General features: G+C 44.5%; 1 protein-coding gene across 4 annotated transcripts in view; it reads left to right on the plus strand.

Moving 5' to 3' along the window:
- Positions 1-17,535, plus strand: part of arb2a (ARB2 cotranscriptional regulator A) — a 151,111-nt gene that overhangs the window by 120,670 nt on the left and 12,906 nt on the right. The window lies entirely within an intron of this gene.

The following is a 17,535-nucleotide window of genomic DNA, read 5'->3' on the forward strand; positions in this document are numbered from 1 at the left end:
GTTGTCCCACATAATTCATGCTAGTGGTACACTTAGAAAATATTGTTTGTGTTATTTTTGATTTGTTCTTTGTTTGTTATATTAAATTAAGCATTTGGTTTTATATAGGTCTAAAAAGGTAAAAACTTTGCTGAACTCCCATCCCAACTAACCAGCATCACATGTGATTTTAATTGTCCTCCTAAGCCCAACCAGCAGCAGCGAATTCCCCAAAATACTTCATTCTGAACATATGTGAAACTGTAATTGGCGTGTGGTGTTTTTATTTGATGATTGACTGGATTCATCGATTTTCTGTTTGACAACTTGACAAGTGATTAACTTCTACGACTGCACATAGTTCTGGAAGAATTGTCACAAAGTTTATGTCATGATAAAGTAATTATAAGTAAATAGTTACATAAGGCAACTTCTGAATTTTGGAAATTTCCCTGTATAATTTTAAAATCTCATTGAAACTAAGACTAAATTAGTTGTGGATTGCTTCAAATGATACAATTCTAAAAGTACTTCCATTTGTGTTCTAAATACAAATTTTTGTTTTTAGAGGTCATATCTTAGCCTATTTTGTCTTGTTTCAAACAAAATCCATAATTTTAATTTCAAAAAGTTTGGTTCTGCTTCTGGAGCTTGCCTGTTGTGTTGCTGCAGATACATTGAACAAGGTAGGCGCCAGGCCAACCCAGGAAGGGTCGATAGCTCTTATATGAGCAAACACTTGCAGACAAGCAGCTTTTGGGAGGCCTAATGAATTGCACCTGTATTGATCTCCATGGGAAATACTTGTATGATACAGGAATAATTTAAAGAATAAAAAACACTGGGTTGGAGGGGATGGTGGGGGTGGAGGTGAGGTTGTTGGCAACGAGGAGGGGGGCAGATGTGTTTGTGCAGACTTTGTCAGGATGCAGATAGTGGGATCAAGATTGGGTATTGACGAGATAGGGGGCCGGGTGACTGAGCCACAGAAGCTTGAAATAAACTGTCGGAGGCACATGGCCAGTCATTACAGTGAAGCCGCCTGGCCCTGCTCAACCTTGAGCCAGTCGATAAGCTATTATAACCATGCAAATTGTGGCCAAATCAGAGACCTGACATATTGGTATTATATTCCTGTGCAGCCACCGGGTTATGCATCATTATTGGGAGCTAGCAACAATATGCATTATGCTCCCCTGTTGTTTGGTGTGTAGGGGAAAACACTGCCACAGACAGTAGGACAATAATGTTATGTTGAGGGCACTGATGTTTTTTTTTGTTTTGTTTTTTGAATACCCTGATATATTTCTACCTGCCAGGCTCTTGTGCCATTTCTTTTTCTCATTTTTTAATCAGACTTCACCATCTTTACCTGACTCCACCCACCACCCACACCTCCCTTCGTTGTCTCTCTTTCTCTCTGTTTCTCCTCTTTCAGCAGGACGGCAGCCTGCCAGGTCATTTACTCTCAGTGACAGTGTGACGCATCCAGCGGGCCAGAGTTTGGATGATGTAATTTGTGCTAAAGGCTGTGTAAACACTGCTGTGACCTTGGTTTTAGATTTGTCAATAGGGCTGGGTTGGTGAACAGAGAAGAGGATTGTGTGGGATTGAGAACAACATGCCCTGGCTATGATAGCTGGAAGTCTCTAGCTGACTGGCTGATATGATAACCTGAGACACCTCAGCCTTACCTCTGACCCAAGCTCCACTCCTTTAACCATCTTTCTGTACTCCTCTCTCTCATTGTCAAAGCTCTCTGATCACCTCTGCTCCACTCCTTTCTCTTTGATATTGGTGTACTCATTTTCTCTTGAGCTCATGTTATTGCCCTCATGTTCCCTCTACCCTTCTCTTTTCTCTTCTCCAACCCCGTTTCTTTCTTCTTTTATAGCGGTATCTCTGCCCTTCTCTCCACAGCTTGTCCACTGTCTGCCCTCATCTTCTCTTCCATGGTGCTTTACTCTGTTTCTGCAGTCATCTGTCCTATGCTGCTCTTCATGAGCTCCAGAGGTCAACACAAGTAAACACTGGCCGACAGCCCAGACAACACAGAGCTATTGATCTGGTTCGGTGGGAGAGGTTAGGGGTCTCCTGGAAGGTCTGGAGGAGGGTTACGACCTCCAGGTCTAGACTACACCGTCCTCAGTTCTTCATTTTGGGGGAGGTTAGGGAAAATGGAGTATCAGTCCAACAACAGTCAGTCAATGTTGACCCACTGAGAATGCCTGAGGGCTACCAGGGATGCAGGTGTAAGGCTTCAAAATTTGTTCCAACACAAGGTGAATGATACAATAGACAGGGAACAGTTTGAGGCATTAGAGGTGGGCAGTTTTATAGACAGCCAAAATATGATATTATTATAGTTATATTAATAGCTCAAATAGTTTGCCAAATACTATCCCCAATGCATGCAGTGAAATACATACTATATGTTCTATGTAAAAGTCTTAAGGGTTAAAATAACAGTAGGCTAATGAGATGCGTCACTGATCCGCTCTGAACTTTTAAGACCAGCAAGGCTAGTGGCATGCTAGTCCACAGTTAAGGGTAGGGCTGTTGGATGGGTGGGTTAGTGAGATTTCATTGTTGATTTTGTGTATGTTGAAAATGTTGAAAGCCTACAGCAATGGCACTAACATAAATCAATGTTAGAAATATATTAGTACTAGGTAGCTGGCCTCTGAGGTAGCACTTTAAATTTGTAACATGTAAGAAATAGGCCTTACAGAATTTGTTAATAAAGGCTTAAGAATGAATGATGATGTTACAGTGGAGTAGGAGGCTGCCTTTGCGCTTCTTTCCTCTGTCTTTGACCTTTCAGTTTAGGAAGTATGGTAACAATTCTTCATTCACTGTAGCATGTGATCCATAGCTTTTCTGTTTTGAGCGAGCTTGCACATAAAACACACTCACACACAGACACACACATTCTTCACACAGCCTCCAACCTGTCGTCTCTATGTTGTGAGCAGCAGGAGTCAGTGTCACCATGTTCACTGACACCATGAAAACCTCAAGCAACATTTGCAGAGCATTTGGATGTGGGGCATGCCTCAAAATGCACAGTCCTCTGTGATCAGGGCGCAAGGGTCAGATATCAGGGCATGTCAGTGACCATTTATGATTGAAGCCTATTCAACAGCTTGGGGTGATGCAGCTGATACTTGAGAATGCACAAATTTGTACCAGTAAGTTCTGCGTGCAGTGGTTCGCAGATGGGCAGCGATTAATCAGAGAGGTAACTGTGAAGTAGTTTGCAATTAGACTGGAAAGCTCTGAGGCATGCTAATTGAATCAGAAAATTAGCGACAGCTCTGTACTGAGCTGTAATAGGCTAGCTGCTGCTTGCAGCAGGTGCTAGCCCACTCAGCTGTGGAACAAGGCATTTAAGTCACATTAGCAGCAGTAAAAATATTCCTTGATATGGAACAGTTAGATTTTCTGCTTATTTTCACCGTTTGTCACCAGAAAGAGCCAAACAGCAAGCCAGTCAGCTTAGCCAGCAACGCAACAGCCTCCACCTTAACAAAACCTCAGAATGAAATTAGCGTATTGGAGAATACATGGAGACATTTTAGTGTTATGAGAAATTAGCTTCACATTGATCATGTATAAAAGACACATGATGCATGTAGTTGAGCAGTGATAATGTTGAAAGCCTTTCTGTTCACTCAGTGTGATTGCGAATATTCGTCCTTTTTTTTTAGATTTCTCTCAGTTGTTCTCCTCGCTCCTATCCTCTGCTCCTCCCTTGCCCTCCTCACCTGTACTTCCCTCATCTACTACCACCCCCCTCCTCCTCCTTCCTCTAGCCTCCCCAGAGCTCCAGTTTGCTGACATCTCTCTCTGACACTACATGAAAAAGTGGTGAGAAATTAAAAATTGATCACTTTTGAGCACGGGGTTGCCATCTCCTCTGCTTGTTGGCTAAGAGAGGGAAAGGAGAGGGGGGGGGTCGTTTTTGTGGGAAGGCTGTGCAAGCAAAAGTTCTTTCAGGGTTTCCGTAGAGTCAGAGTTAGAGGAGAGAGAGTGGGAGCGGAGGAGCGAGGCAGAGAGAGGTGTGCAAAGGAGGAGAGAGTGATGTAGAGGTAGAGAATTCCCCAGGCAGACAGTGTTGTGCCTCGTAGTTCTGGCTTTAAAGCATGCTGCGTGCCACACATACAGTAGGAGCAGAGGCCATGACAGAGAGGGGGAGGCTGTGTTTGAGGATGTGTGTGTGTGTGTGTGTGTGTGTGTGTGTGTGTGTGTGTGTGTGTGTGTGTGTGTGTGTGTGAGTATGGGTGTGTGCATTTCAGGCAGATAGCATCCTCTTTTCTGCCTGTTGAGCCCCCCAGTCCTCCTCAACATTCCGATCGTGCCCTGGCTCTGCTAACTCTGATATCTTCATCAGACACGCCTGCCTGCAAACACACTTTCACACAAAGGCATAGACACACACACACAGATGCATTACACTGACACTCACAAGCACAAAATACATATATATGCATGCTTAGGAAAAGACACAGCCACACAGACATACTTACATACAAGCTAAAGCACATGCTGCCTTGTGCAAGTTCACAGACACACACAGCTGTTTATATTGTCTGAATTTTTCTAAAACAAACACACTCAGACACATACAAATAAAGCCTTTACACATTTTCAGCTGTGTTTGATCATGCCCATAAGAATGATTGTGCATTCTGAATATACTGAGTTTATTGATTTATGTGTTTGTGTCTGTGTTCATATGTTTTGGTGTCTGTGCCCAGCCAGAAATGAGAGGAGATAGAATGAGGTCTTAGGTTGATGAGAAGCAGTCTTCTATAAACCAGTGTCAGGCATTGATTTTCCTGGTAATGAGTTCTCAGAATGTAGACAAGCACAGAGGCACTGAAACATAAGTATATAGTACATGCACATGGACGTACACGCATGACTCAAACATGTCTCTCTTTATGGAAACACATAAAAAATAGTGAGAGCATGCATCTAAAATGTATCGAGGGGTTATAAAATAATGTCTTACTGAGGGTTTTTATGTTCAATATATTTCAGCATCAGAACACCTTTAGTCATAACTGTGAAAATTTTAAGGTCAGGGTTAGGGTTTGGGTTAGTAATTGTGACTGTTTTAGCTGACACCATCTCTAAAAGCAGAAGTTACTAAGTGGCTAATTAATAACTCTGGCCTCAATGCAGTTATATATTGCATGTGCCTCCAATTCCTGTTAATATTTGCCAAAGTGCTGCATGTGCTTTCATGGCAAATCGTGCTCTGCCACAAATCCGAACTCTGCACTGTTCACCCCTCCAAAATTAGTCAGGAGAGCCTCGCTTTCCTAAATACTCTCTCTTTATCTCCACACACCTCTCTCTCTCTTCTTCTACTTCTTTCTCTCCCCTGCTGAGAGGATAAGGGCACTCCCACTCTTAGTCAACTGTAGAGCATTCACACTGAGGTAACTGTAAGGTTAGCTTGATCAGCTTTTAGTTCGGAAACTCTGGCACCTGCCATGGAGTAGGCCCTCAGGCACGTCCACGTAATGCACCTAAACTTTTAGTTACGGTGTTTGCCTCAGCTGCCCAGTCTTTCAACGTACAACTGTGCAACCTTTCCTTTTTTTATCCTCTATTCAAGAAAAAAGAGAGTCACATCATGTGGTTTTTCAAAGTGGATTCATTTTTATTTCTTTCTTTGATGCTCTGGAGATAATTTCCTCTGGCATAGGTCACCTGGTTCTTGAGGAGTCTAATCAATTCTCACTATTCCAACAATCTTTATACTTTGGAGTAAAGAGAAATTCCACCGAACATGTTCCCTCCCTGTACAACTGCAATACAGTCAGCTCTGCTCCTGGCAGCGTATTCCAACACGAGCTTGTTAAACAATTTCAAATCTCAACACCAACTCTGGCCTATTCATACAGTTACCCCCCCTAAGCTCTCCCTCCATCCCTCCATCCCTCCCTCTGTCCCTCCTCTGATCCCATTTCACAGTGGAACCATCAGGAGCTTATCCCTATCTCAGCCTTGGCCGGGGGCCCAAAGCAGTGCAGGGCCCGCCTGAACTCAGCTGTGAACTCTCAACCTTTCCTTCAGCGCCCTTCACTCTCTAGTTAGCTGGCTCCCCCTTTACCCAGACTCCATCTCTGCCTATTTTAGGAGGCTTTTGGAGGATGGCCTCGATATGCAGTGGATGCTCTTATGCACAGTTTACAGGGCACGTCTAAACACACTCAGGGTGTCGAGTAGAGCTCAACAATAACATAAACTCTCTGCTATTATCCAGACAGCAGCCAACACACCAACCAGCCACCCAAATAGGCAGCCAGCCAGCTAGTCAGCTAGCTAGCCAGGGAGACACACCGCTGCATGCTATCAATCAAAAAACTATCATAGTAGTCACCCAGCCCGTCAGTCAGCCATCATGAATTTTACAAAGCTGAGCTAACTAACACAGCTATGAAAATGTGTCCCCTGAGTATAAAAGGCGATTGGGCTAATTTCTCTCTTCTCACTTTGTTTTTAAAACCACTAAGTATGTCAACTGGCACTGGCTATTGGCTAATGATGGAAGTTCCAGCCAAAAGACTGTATGTCTCTGTTTTAGCCATCATAGACACAAACCAGCAGCTTTAGCCTTGACAACCTCTATTTTCCATGTTGCCCTCGGCTTACTTTCACTCTCCCTTTCTTTCTATCCCTCTCACCAGGAGTACCAGGAGTTACAATAATGAGATTGAGGTTTTAAAGAGCTGAGCTCAGTCCACAGCAGTGTGTGTGCCACTGGTCACTGCTATTTTGGCCTCCATAGCCCTCATCCTGCTTATTCTCTGCTGACATTTAGGGGTCATGAGAGGAGAAAGATGCTGTTCCTTGTATGGGACTGAGCAAATATTTGTTCATCTACCAGTTGAAGTTAAAGCTAGAACATGGGACTTAATGTGAGGTAATGCAAATCTTGAAGAGAAAGTAAATTTAGCCGCTTAAAGTAGATATTCAGACTGGAAGACTGGAAGTTACCATGTTCAGCATAATGGGCATGTAGCATGTATGGGGCTTCGTCTATGCATGTACAACAGTTCACACATTTTGAGATCAGAGAGCACTGAAAGCCAAAGATAGACTCAGAAACGTTTTAAATGTAGTTAGTTATGCTGGGACAGGGATGAGGGCCATGGCACTGTGTCCACAGTGGGTAGTGCTGGTGATGTTTGTAACGTAAGCCAATGTGTCTGACCCTGTCTGGGAGCAGCACGGAGCCAAGGTGTTGACAGGACAGAGGTGCTCCATGGCTGTAAACTCCTACCTTTGCCGTGTCGCTGAATGTCAACCCAGCACAGGGAGCTAGAGCTAAAAGTGCCATCATATCAGCTCTCAACTGCGCTCACAGAGGGAGGGAAGGAGAGAAAGAGAGATAGGAAGGTAGGAGGGGGTATTCGCCATGGGAAAGAACTTGCAAGGGTTTATGGCACTCTCTTGGCTTCTCATATTTTTCTTTGAGATTTGACCGTGTGTGCATGTATGCCCACACTTGTGTATGCTTGTGTATTTGTGTCTCTGTGGGTACACGAATTTATCCTCTGCGTGGCTGTGTGTGTGTGTGATCTCAGTGACACACATCCCCTTTATGAAAGGCACATCACACTAGAGATGACCCTGTTGGATAGCGATGGCCCTTTTAACTACAGCACCCTGATGCAATCCGCTGTAAATACATTAAACCAAGCTGCAGAGGAGGAAGCTGCTTATCCATCCTCTCTGCCTCTTTCACCATTTCTATTTCCCTCCGTTGTGCTGACTCCGTCTTTATCTCTTTCTCCCTCTGCCTCTCTCTCATTTGCTTTATATCTGCATTTCACTGTATTCGTCTCATTCTTGTTTGTCTTTTAACCACTTTCTGGTTTCCCTCCCCTTCGCTACCTCTATCTGAAAGCATTGCATTCAGGCGCTCCCCAGTCTCTAAGCTACGCTGACTCTAAACTCTGTTGATCTGGTTTACCCGTGCTTCTTGGCTTTACCGCCTGCTGCCCACCTTTACCACCAACCCCAGCCTTCATCGTCTCTTACCCCGGCTAGCCGTGAGTCCAAACCTGCCTTGGGGTCACAGGGAGTGCCAAAGGTGCGGTGAGTGACGTGGCACTCTGGCTGACCCCTGGCAGCTTGGCAGGGCTGCTTCCCTAATGAGATTAGCTGGGTAATGCCGACTCTGTGTCTGTTTCTCCTGCCGCCCAGCCCGGCCCACCCTGGGGCTCTTTATTTAGCCAGCAGCAGGACAGGGTGTGCCAGCATTCACAGGTCGAGGGCAGGACAGGACCCACAAGCCCACTGCCCTCCCTTGTCCCATTACCCCCTCCACATCTATATGAACTGCCCAGCCTGGGATTGTAGCCTCAGTATTATGCTGTTGCATTGTTTTTGTCTCCTGATGTGACTGTGTGTCATCTCCCTCAGCATATCACTGTCTCACTAGGTCTCTGTGACTCTGCGAGTGTATCTGAGGGTGTCCCTCTGTCTCTCTCCATCGTTCTCTGCTCTCTCATCATTGTCAATTTAACACACAGGTGAAAGTGCCCTTTAATGACTGAACTGAACAATACTGGGCAATGATCAAACAATGCCCTGATCCCTTGAAACACACACACACACACTCAACCCCGAGCCAGGCAACCGAGCAAGGAGCCCCGGAACCTCAGCTCTCATGCATACGTGTGACTGGCTTTGATGATTGCTCATAGCAGCGTAAAGCGCAAAGCTGCTCACTGTACCGCCCTGCGAAGACACACAGACTTAGACAGTATTACCAAAGCTGTGGCCACCAGCCTGGAACTACTTAGGTAACAGGACAGCTACTTTGTACATAACAAATCTAAAATTTGCAGCGATCTTCATTTAGAACATGATGCTAAATTTACTTTCTCCGTATCACTATAACCCTCTTTGTCTTTTCAGCCTCCTTTGTCCCTTTGTTTGGATGGCTCTGAGAGATGTTATTAGTACCCTTATTAGCAGTGAGCGAGTTTGAGTGCCAATTAAACGCCTACAACTTTGTCACCGTGACAGAGTGTTTTTATGAGAGGGTCCTCGACAGACAGGGGGGCCTCCCATGGCACAGGTGTGCCCCCCTCAGCTCTAGGGTCACTTTCATCCTGGAGTGTGTGACAGCTCCTGTGAGTCTGACAGTGCTGTGCAGCCCAGCCCAGGTGTCCAGGTGTTCTTACTCGAGTGTGTGTGTGTGTGTGTGTGTGTGTGTGTGTGTGTGTGTGTGTGTGTGTGTGTGTCTGTGTCTGTGTGTGTGTGTGTGTGTGTGTGTGTGTGTGTGTGTGTGTGTGTGTGTGTGTGTGTGTGTGTGTGTGTGTGTGTGTGCGTGCGTGTGTGTGTGCGTGTGTGTGCACCAACACCTGCTTGGCTATGGCCCTGGGGCACAGACAGGTTCAAGTTCCACCCAAACAAACATCCTGTACCAATCGCTCATTAGACAAGTGTGTGCATGTGTGTGTGCACATGTCTGTGTGTGTGTGTTTGAATGTATGTTTGTCTGCACATACCTGGCAAAAATGTGTGCAGTCAACATACTGTATGCCCTCTGTACTCATCATTTACACTGAAGGATAGTGTTACCTAGACTTGTCAAAGACAGTCAGCTTGCTCTTCACCTTGTGATTGCTCTCAGATCTCATGTCTGGCATCAGGTCTGACATTTTTGTGTCTCTGCTCATTTCTGTCCAAATGAGAACACCATGGACAAATGTGTCTACCTCAGCCAAGAGCAATATTTAGAGAGGTGAATTAGCTTTAACCCGAATCCCATTCTCTGTGTTTCAGTTGAACACCTCTCTTTCTCACAGACATGCCAGAATGCACACTGAAAAGAACTCGCTCTCTCTCCTTCTCTCTCTTTATCTATCGCTTCAGCACAGACAAGACACAAAATGCATGCTGAAAAGAACAGAGATCCATGCACACACAAACACACATACCGCCCCCCCGCCCCCATATCACATTGCTGATATGAACCTTTAGAAAAGAGAAAAGAAATCCTGTTGAATGAAATGAAATTGTGAGGTGGATTTAGAGGCCTCCATGTTAATCTCCAAAGAGAACTGCAAACATAATAGCCATGCAGTTGGATGTACAAGAAACTTAATTAACTGGAGACCTTGTCCATAGATGGCAGGTCAAGGGAATCTCACCCACACAGCACCTCATCTTTTCTAGTCAAAGCATTGCTCTGCATTCTAAACTGAAAATCTCCCTCAACCTTTTCAACTCTGTTTATATCTTTAGAAGTCCCAGGAGTACATGCAGTATTTTCCTGTATATGTATGTGTAGGCATCATTACATGAGTGGCTTAGCCAAGCTGTGTTCCCATCTCCAGTTTTCACTTTTCAGATTTCTTCATGGACACATGCTCGTTTACAGGACAGATATTGGTAATAAGAGGCTTAAAACACACCACATTTAATGATGATATGAAGACGCTGCTATTTCTCTGTTTCTCCAAATTATAAACAAACAGTGTAGTGGATTTAAATTTATTGTTAAACTGTATTTCATGTTAATCCGATTTCTTTTACCCATTTTTCTTGTCTTTCCATTATTATCAAGTAGAAACAAAAAATATATTAAAAACATCCAACGTCCCAGAATAAACATGTGCATGGTATTAACATTATGAGAATCCCAAAGGGAGTTTGTGCTCACCTGGAGTTTAAGAAGTTATGCTTATACACCTCTCAGATATTTTCTATGATCTGTAATACACTACAGAGTTGCATACTTGACTGAGTTCCTGTTGGCGGTCCTTTGGCAGTATGGTTGGCTTTGTTAAGGATATGGCAGTGAGTTTATTTAAACTGTGCTATCTGTCCATTTTGTGAAAGATTTTTTATGAATGAGCACATATGCACATCTGCAGTGCATGTCTTGTTGCTTGAATGTGTGTTGGGATTATTCTTATTTACTACTGTGTGTGTCACAGTGCGTGGTGCCCAGTTCAGGATCTGTGGGGTGGCCCATCATAGTTGGCCCCTACAGGAACACCAGAGCAGGACAGCCCCAAACCATATGGCGGGGGTCCCTGGTCTGTTGGCTAGCAAGTCACAGTTGGACCGCAACACAAACACAAAACAGCCACCTCCCTGAAGACTGAAGTCTAAGGCTTTGGGGCTGTATGCTAAAGGCTTGGGAGTCTTAGAGCTCCAGACTTCACTGGGCTTCAGGCTTCATGCACTGTTTGATTAAAAGCAAAGGAACCCCAGAGAGTCATATTCAAAGATGTCTCATGGCAACTTTAAGGTGGACGATAAAATTTTGAACTGATTTCCATTGTAGACCTCAGTTAATTATGAGATGAATTTCTGCTTTTTTTGTTTTGTCTGCTTTTTGTTTGTTTTTTTTTTTTTGGGGGGGGGGGGGGGGGGTTTTATTATAAACGTGCAGGATTTGCATTTTTTTGAGAGACTCAATCCATCAATGCCAGAAAAGAATACAGGAAAACAGAAAAGTAAACAGGAAAAAGGCGTAATTTTAAGTGTGTCTGTGTCGGTGGGGGTAGAGAGAGAGAGAGGCCATGTAAGGTGGGAAGTGTCAGAGGGCTAAGAGTCAGATAAACAAATTAAAAAGTAAGTGAGGTAGAAGAGGATAAAGTAGTCAGAGACAGAGAAAAAAGGAGGACATGAATATCTTGTAGAGAAAGAGAGAAAAGAGCAGCCAGAGAGAGAGGAAGACAGAGAGAGGATCCCGCTGGATGAGGGGATTGTAACATCACACTGTAAGGTCCCTTATGGGACAGCCGCAGACGGAGCACACTCCCTGCTGCATACAGGAAGAGGAAGCTTTGCCAGCATGGAAAACATACAAGTGAAGAACGAGAAACGAGCGGAGCAGAGAAAAACGCAGTTCTCCCCAGAGATGAAGTGGGAATTTTCTGCTAGCGCAAACACTATGTAGGCAGATAGCTGAGAAGGAAGAGGGGAGGAGATGGCAGAGAATAAGTAAAATGAGGGATGCTGGAGGAAGGGAAAAGGGAGTGGCATGATGAAGAGATGAAATGGTGGGAAAGTAGAGGAGAAAAAAAGAAAAGCGCAGGGTTAATACTTTGCAGAAGTCAGATAAATTGATCTGTAACATAATGGTGTGATGAGAAAATGCCAGAGTTCATAAGGTGATAAAGTGAGAAGGTTTCCTTCTGATAGTACACGAGGCACAAAATCATCACACATGAATTAATTTTGTTTGAAATCGTGATCCACATTATCAACACAAAGCTACGTTTGTAGAACAGTTAAAATTTTCTCACATCCCAAAATACCTTGGTATGACTTGCAAAGATTATTAATTCTGTTAATGACTTCTAAAAATGCATATTAATGAATGCTCATCGTACACTTGTGATTTCCATCTACATCACATTACACTTTATGCCTTAAGTGGTTGAATTCTTGACCCTGGGTATTATCACTGCACTGATCCCTCTGGTGAACCATTAAGTGTTTAATATAGGGTGTATACCTTGACAACCACTTTGTGTATTAGGACATCAGACATTACCCAGATTGTCCCCCCAGTATTCAATACAATATCTATATATCTGTGTGTGTGTGTGTGTGTGTGTGTGTGTGTGTGTGTGTGTGTGTGTGTGTACACACATCATGTGGAGGGGACACATGAAAAGTGCCATTACAAGTGGCATATTAGTGCAACTCAGTGAGAGCTGTGGGGTCATGAGAGCGGCTCTGATCAGAGGTCAGAGTGTGCTGCTGTGAAATGGGACATTACCGCTCACCAACACAGCTATAAATACAAAAAGAAACTTTAACTGCTGTAAAATATGAGGCAGCCCCCTCCTTTTGCAGCATATAGGGTGTACGTGGGTGTGCGCACATGCACGCAAGAACGCATGTGCTAAAATGTGTGTCTAGGACTGCGGTTTTGCTTAAGGGGGGAAAGAGGATGGGGTTAGGGAGGGGTTTAATATGCTACTTTAGCCCTCGGGGGGCTGTACAGTTGAAAGTCAGTGCATGAGGCGTGCAGAATCACACCAGCCTGCATTACAGAGGGACTGGGGGTGGCGGTGGATTGGACGGGTGGGGAGGCTGCTATAAAAAGTGAAATCATATCACTTAGCAGCTGAGTGCAGATAAAGCTGTGTTTGAACTGGGAGGCATAAATTATACATTGTAAACAGAGCATTGGGAGACTACAGCTCGTTTAAATTATGACAGAGGGTAGTTTTTCTCCTCTCCTTTCTTCCTTCCTGCACTTCTGTTTCTGCCGCTCTCACTCACAGTTTCCTTCCCCTTTCTCTCACTCTCTCATTCCTGCTGACTTTTTTACCTCATGCCTCCCTCTTTCCTTTTTCTCCAACACCTGCCTTTACAAGCATCCACCTCTCACACACAAACTCAATCCCATTCTTTCATTGTTTGCTGTTGAGGATAAGCTGTTATCGCCACACGTTTCAGTCATTTCTTTTAAATGTTTTTATTTGCTACTTGGTTATGGCTTCCCATTGTTGAAATGCCATGAGAGCTCCTCTCCCCGCCCCTCTCTCCGAGCCCTCAGCCACACTGTTATTGAGAAGTAGCACTCCACACGTTATGGATGCAGGACAAACCTGGGTGAGCAGGCTGCCAGAGCTCTACATGATTTGATCAATGTTCCCCTCCTGCATAGTTCAAGATGGGCTGCTGTGTTTTTTTTAAAGGTGCCATTGTCCCTCCTGACAAGTGCGAGGTTATTGATCAGTTTATTCTATTTGCCGTTGACCGCTCGGCATGGTCTCTCTGCTCACAAGTCAATAGTGGAGGATTGAGAGGGTGAGTGCCTCCCCTGACCTCCCCTCCCTCAATCTCTGAGTCCGTCTTGTCCACCCCACCACACGTACGTACACACACATACAGAAAAATACACACACATGCACAAAATGAATGACTCTCTGCCCGTTGTACCCACACCTCTGATCCTAGCTACAATTTTGATTAATCTTGAAGTGCTGCAAGGTCAGGGCAGGACTGTGTGTGTATCTGGTGTTAGCTGATGCTGTCAGATAAAGGTCTTAAGCTCAGTTGGGGTGGGTGCTCTGTTTTTTTTATTTATTTATTTTTGCCTTTGTTTTTTTTTTTTTTTTTTGGTTTTTTTTTTTGGTTTTTTTTCTCTGTGTATATGTGTGTCTGTGCCAGTGTGGGTGTAGATTGTCTCCTCTAGAGGTGATGGTGGCCACTGTGAAGCAGGGATCAGTGACCTTGCCCTGTTTGGCAGGCTCAACTTATGTGTCTCTGTGTGTGTTTGTGCATACATGTTTGTTCTTGTACTGATTAGGAAAGTCTTCCAGAGCAAGGACTGTTGGGACATGTTCAACCCAACAATAACACTGTGTCAAAGAAATACAACAGCTCCATTGGTCTAGGTGGTTGCTACAGGTGCAGGGATGCAGATGAAATACAAACCAGACCAGCCTGAGGGTGTACTGGTCTCAGAGAGAATACACAGTGGTTTATGGTCCTTTCAGGATTAATTTTTCAACTCTTGAAATTTATCACAGAAGCAATAGTGTGCACTGCTATCTTTAAAAAAAGTAAATGGTAGAACTTGTGGTTTACAACACTAGCTACCTGGAATGGGCAAATGCACATATTTGATTGACCAACATGGTGCATTTTTGCTGGAGCCCCCGAGATGAGGAGGCTGCATTGTTTGAAGCAGTGCTCTCTCTGGTCTGAATTAAGGCTTCCAGGTTTATCAGTTAGGTTTCTTATCAGAATGAAAATAATATTAAGGTGAAGATTCTGGTCCATTATAAGTGAATGGAACATCTTAATGCATCTAGCAATTCCTGTGTATGTGAGTGGAAAGTTTTACTGTGGACATTTCCTTTATTTTTGGGCAATGAATTAGAGTAGCTCACTTTCTCTCTGTGCTCATCGTCATTGCTTCGTTTCAGGACTTAGTTCATTTATGAAGACCAGACTGGGGGCTGCAACCCCTCGCCTCTCCACAGAGCGAGAGGAGATAATTATTCTCTTTCTGACTCACACATTTCGATGAAAAATGCATACAGCTGGGGCTCGAAGCAGCTTATCAAAAGGTTAACTCTTCCCCACAGTTGTCTGTGCCTACAAAGGGAAGCGTTTTCGACAACACTGGCAGCATCGCACCACTTTGTGTTTTCCTGCTGTTTTGTTTGGGTGTTTTCAACAATGTTGTGACCCACCGGTGGCCCGATGCTTTGTTTTCCCGAAGTTAACTTTCAATCAAGAGAAAAGCCAGCTGTTGTTTGTATTGTGTTCTGTACATCATTTCTTAAGCAGTCACTTGAGTGCAGATTCCCAGCGATATGATTCTGACATGAGTATGCACTATATACAGCACACAGTTCCTTCATATTATCAACTTTCAGCTTTACACTGTTGTTACACACAAACAAACATGCAAACCAGTTTTCAAACATCTCTGTTTTCTTAATTATAGTTTTGTAGATAATCTCTGGCAAACACCATTATGTCTGTCCACAAAGAGCATTTGTTTTTTCCCGGTGAACATACACAATGTGCTGTCTTCAGTATGCACATCGTTGTGCTTGATAGCTCTTTAGATCATCTCATTGAGATTCAAAAATCTTTTGCCTTTTTCACCTTCACGTACACTGTATTCCCACATATACAACTGTCACTCATTCACACACACGCAAACTTAACACACATACACACACTCCCACACTTTAGGCCTTATGTGGAAGAATCGCCGCCTGGAAAGTGATAGCAAGAGAAAAGAAGCTCTGGAGAGTGAGTTATCTCTTTAGATGTCATTGAGGGGCGCCTCTTTTCTCTCCCTCTCCTTCCCTCTATCATTTTCCTCTTTCTTCCCTTCTCTCTGTCTTCTTCTCTCTTGTTCCCACTTGCTCTCTCAAATCATGCTCGCCTCCAGTGGTATTCAGACAGTCCAAGGACAAAGTAAAGATATGCTGGGAGCAATGGACTGTCCGTCAGTGTGTGTTTGTGTGTGTGTGTGTGTGTGTGTGTGTGTGTGAGAGAGAGAGAGAGAGAGAGAGAGAGAGAGAGAGAGAAGGGTTGCTGCTGAGTCTTTGAAGCTGTTCTTCCCTTGTCCTGACAGATCAGAGTCTTGTCCCTCTCCATTTAACCCCCAAATGCTACATCACACATTCACGCAGAAACAAACCACATACTTTTTCAGGCTGCTGTGGACACATTTAACAACACAATGCAAGATTTAAGATTCACCTAGAGCTCCGTGCACAGCTTGCTATTGTCGAGGTCATGCCCTTGTGTTTAAGGACTGTTACACTTACTTCATTTGATATTTATTGACTTGTCAAGGTGACTCTAATGGCATTAAATAGATCATTTCCATAAAGATGTAAGATGTGTGTTTGGTTTTTTGGATTATTCACCCGTCTGAGCCTTGTATTTGCTGCACCAAGCCAAGGGTCTTTATATTATTAAGTCATGCAGTGTGTTAATGTGGCCTTGGCTTGTCTGACTAAACCAGACTGAAGTAGATGGCCCCGGGGTCTATGACCCTGAGAGAGGCACAAACACACACATACACACACACACACACACACACACACCTACACACAAAACGAACAAGATGCCTGACCAACTCACCTCATGCCACACACACTCACACAAGAAATCCATCCCGGAGACAGAGTTCTCCGTCTGTGTATGTGACGCGGCAGCTCCTCTCTCTCAGACAAACAGGGGAAATCCTCCTTGTCTTGCCTTGTCCATCACAGGCCATCTCACTGTCCCAGCGCACGTGGGCGCCTGCAAACCCTCCCCCGACCTCCCCGGCCAGGCTCCAAACCCAAGACATGTAACCAACACAGTGCATACACACATAGCCACATGCACAAGCCCCTTGGCTCCAGCCGGGTTCCCCTGACGCAGGGACACACGCAGGCAGGAAGTTTGAGGAGAGGTTTGTGTCAGTTTGCTTCTCTTAGAACACTTCAGGTCTGACCCTCTCTTGACCTGGCGGCTTCCTCCCCCTCCATTTCTCTGTAAACAACCACATCCCTGCGACTGAAGGCGTGCCGGCTCACCAAGTGTAATAACATCGTTCATGTTTTGATGTGAGGTGGGATGTCTACGTGAGTTAAGGAGGCTGACTCACATAGATATGGTTGTGTGTTATGGTTGTGTTTATTGGGAAAAACCTCATATTTGTGTGTGTGTGTGTGTGTGTGTGTGTGTGTGTGTGTGTGTGTGTGTGTGTGTGTGTGTGTGTGTGTGTGTGTGTGTGTGTGTGTGTGTGTGTGTGTTTCCTTCTGGGTTTTCTCTGATTGCAGGGATGGCAGACGTTCGTCATGGAGGAAACCATGTTAACCTGTCACCTCAGCAGTCTTCTCCCACTATTTATCCACTGTGTCCTTAAAAGACACTCACGCCCATGCATGCACATGCACACACTCACAGACATGTACACACACACATAAAGAGGGGTTGTCCACTGATCTTGTTGAGTGTGTGTCAACTCCATTAGCACATTCCCAGATAGGGCCAGAGCCCTCTTATCTGTGGCGACCCATTAATTACACT

The sequence above is a fragment of the Trachinotus anak genome, unplaced genomic scaffold (assembly GCF_046630095.1).
Source record: "Trachinotus anak isolate AG129_WGS33_773 ecotype Australia unplaced genomic scaffold, CSIRO_AGI_Tana_v1 ptg000008l, whole genome shotgun sequence".
Taxonomy (NCBI): domain Eukaryota; kingdom Metazoa; phylum Chordata; class Actinopteri; order Carangiformes; family Carangidae; genus Trachinotus; species Trachinotus anak.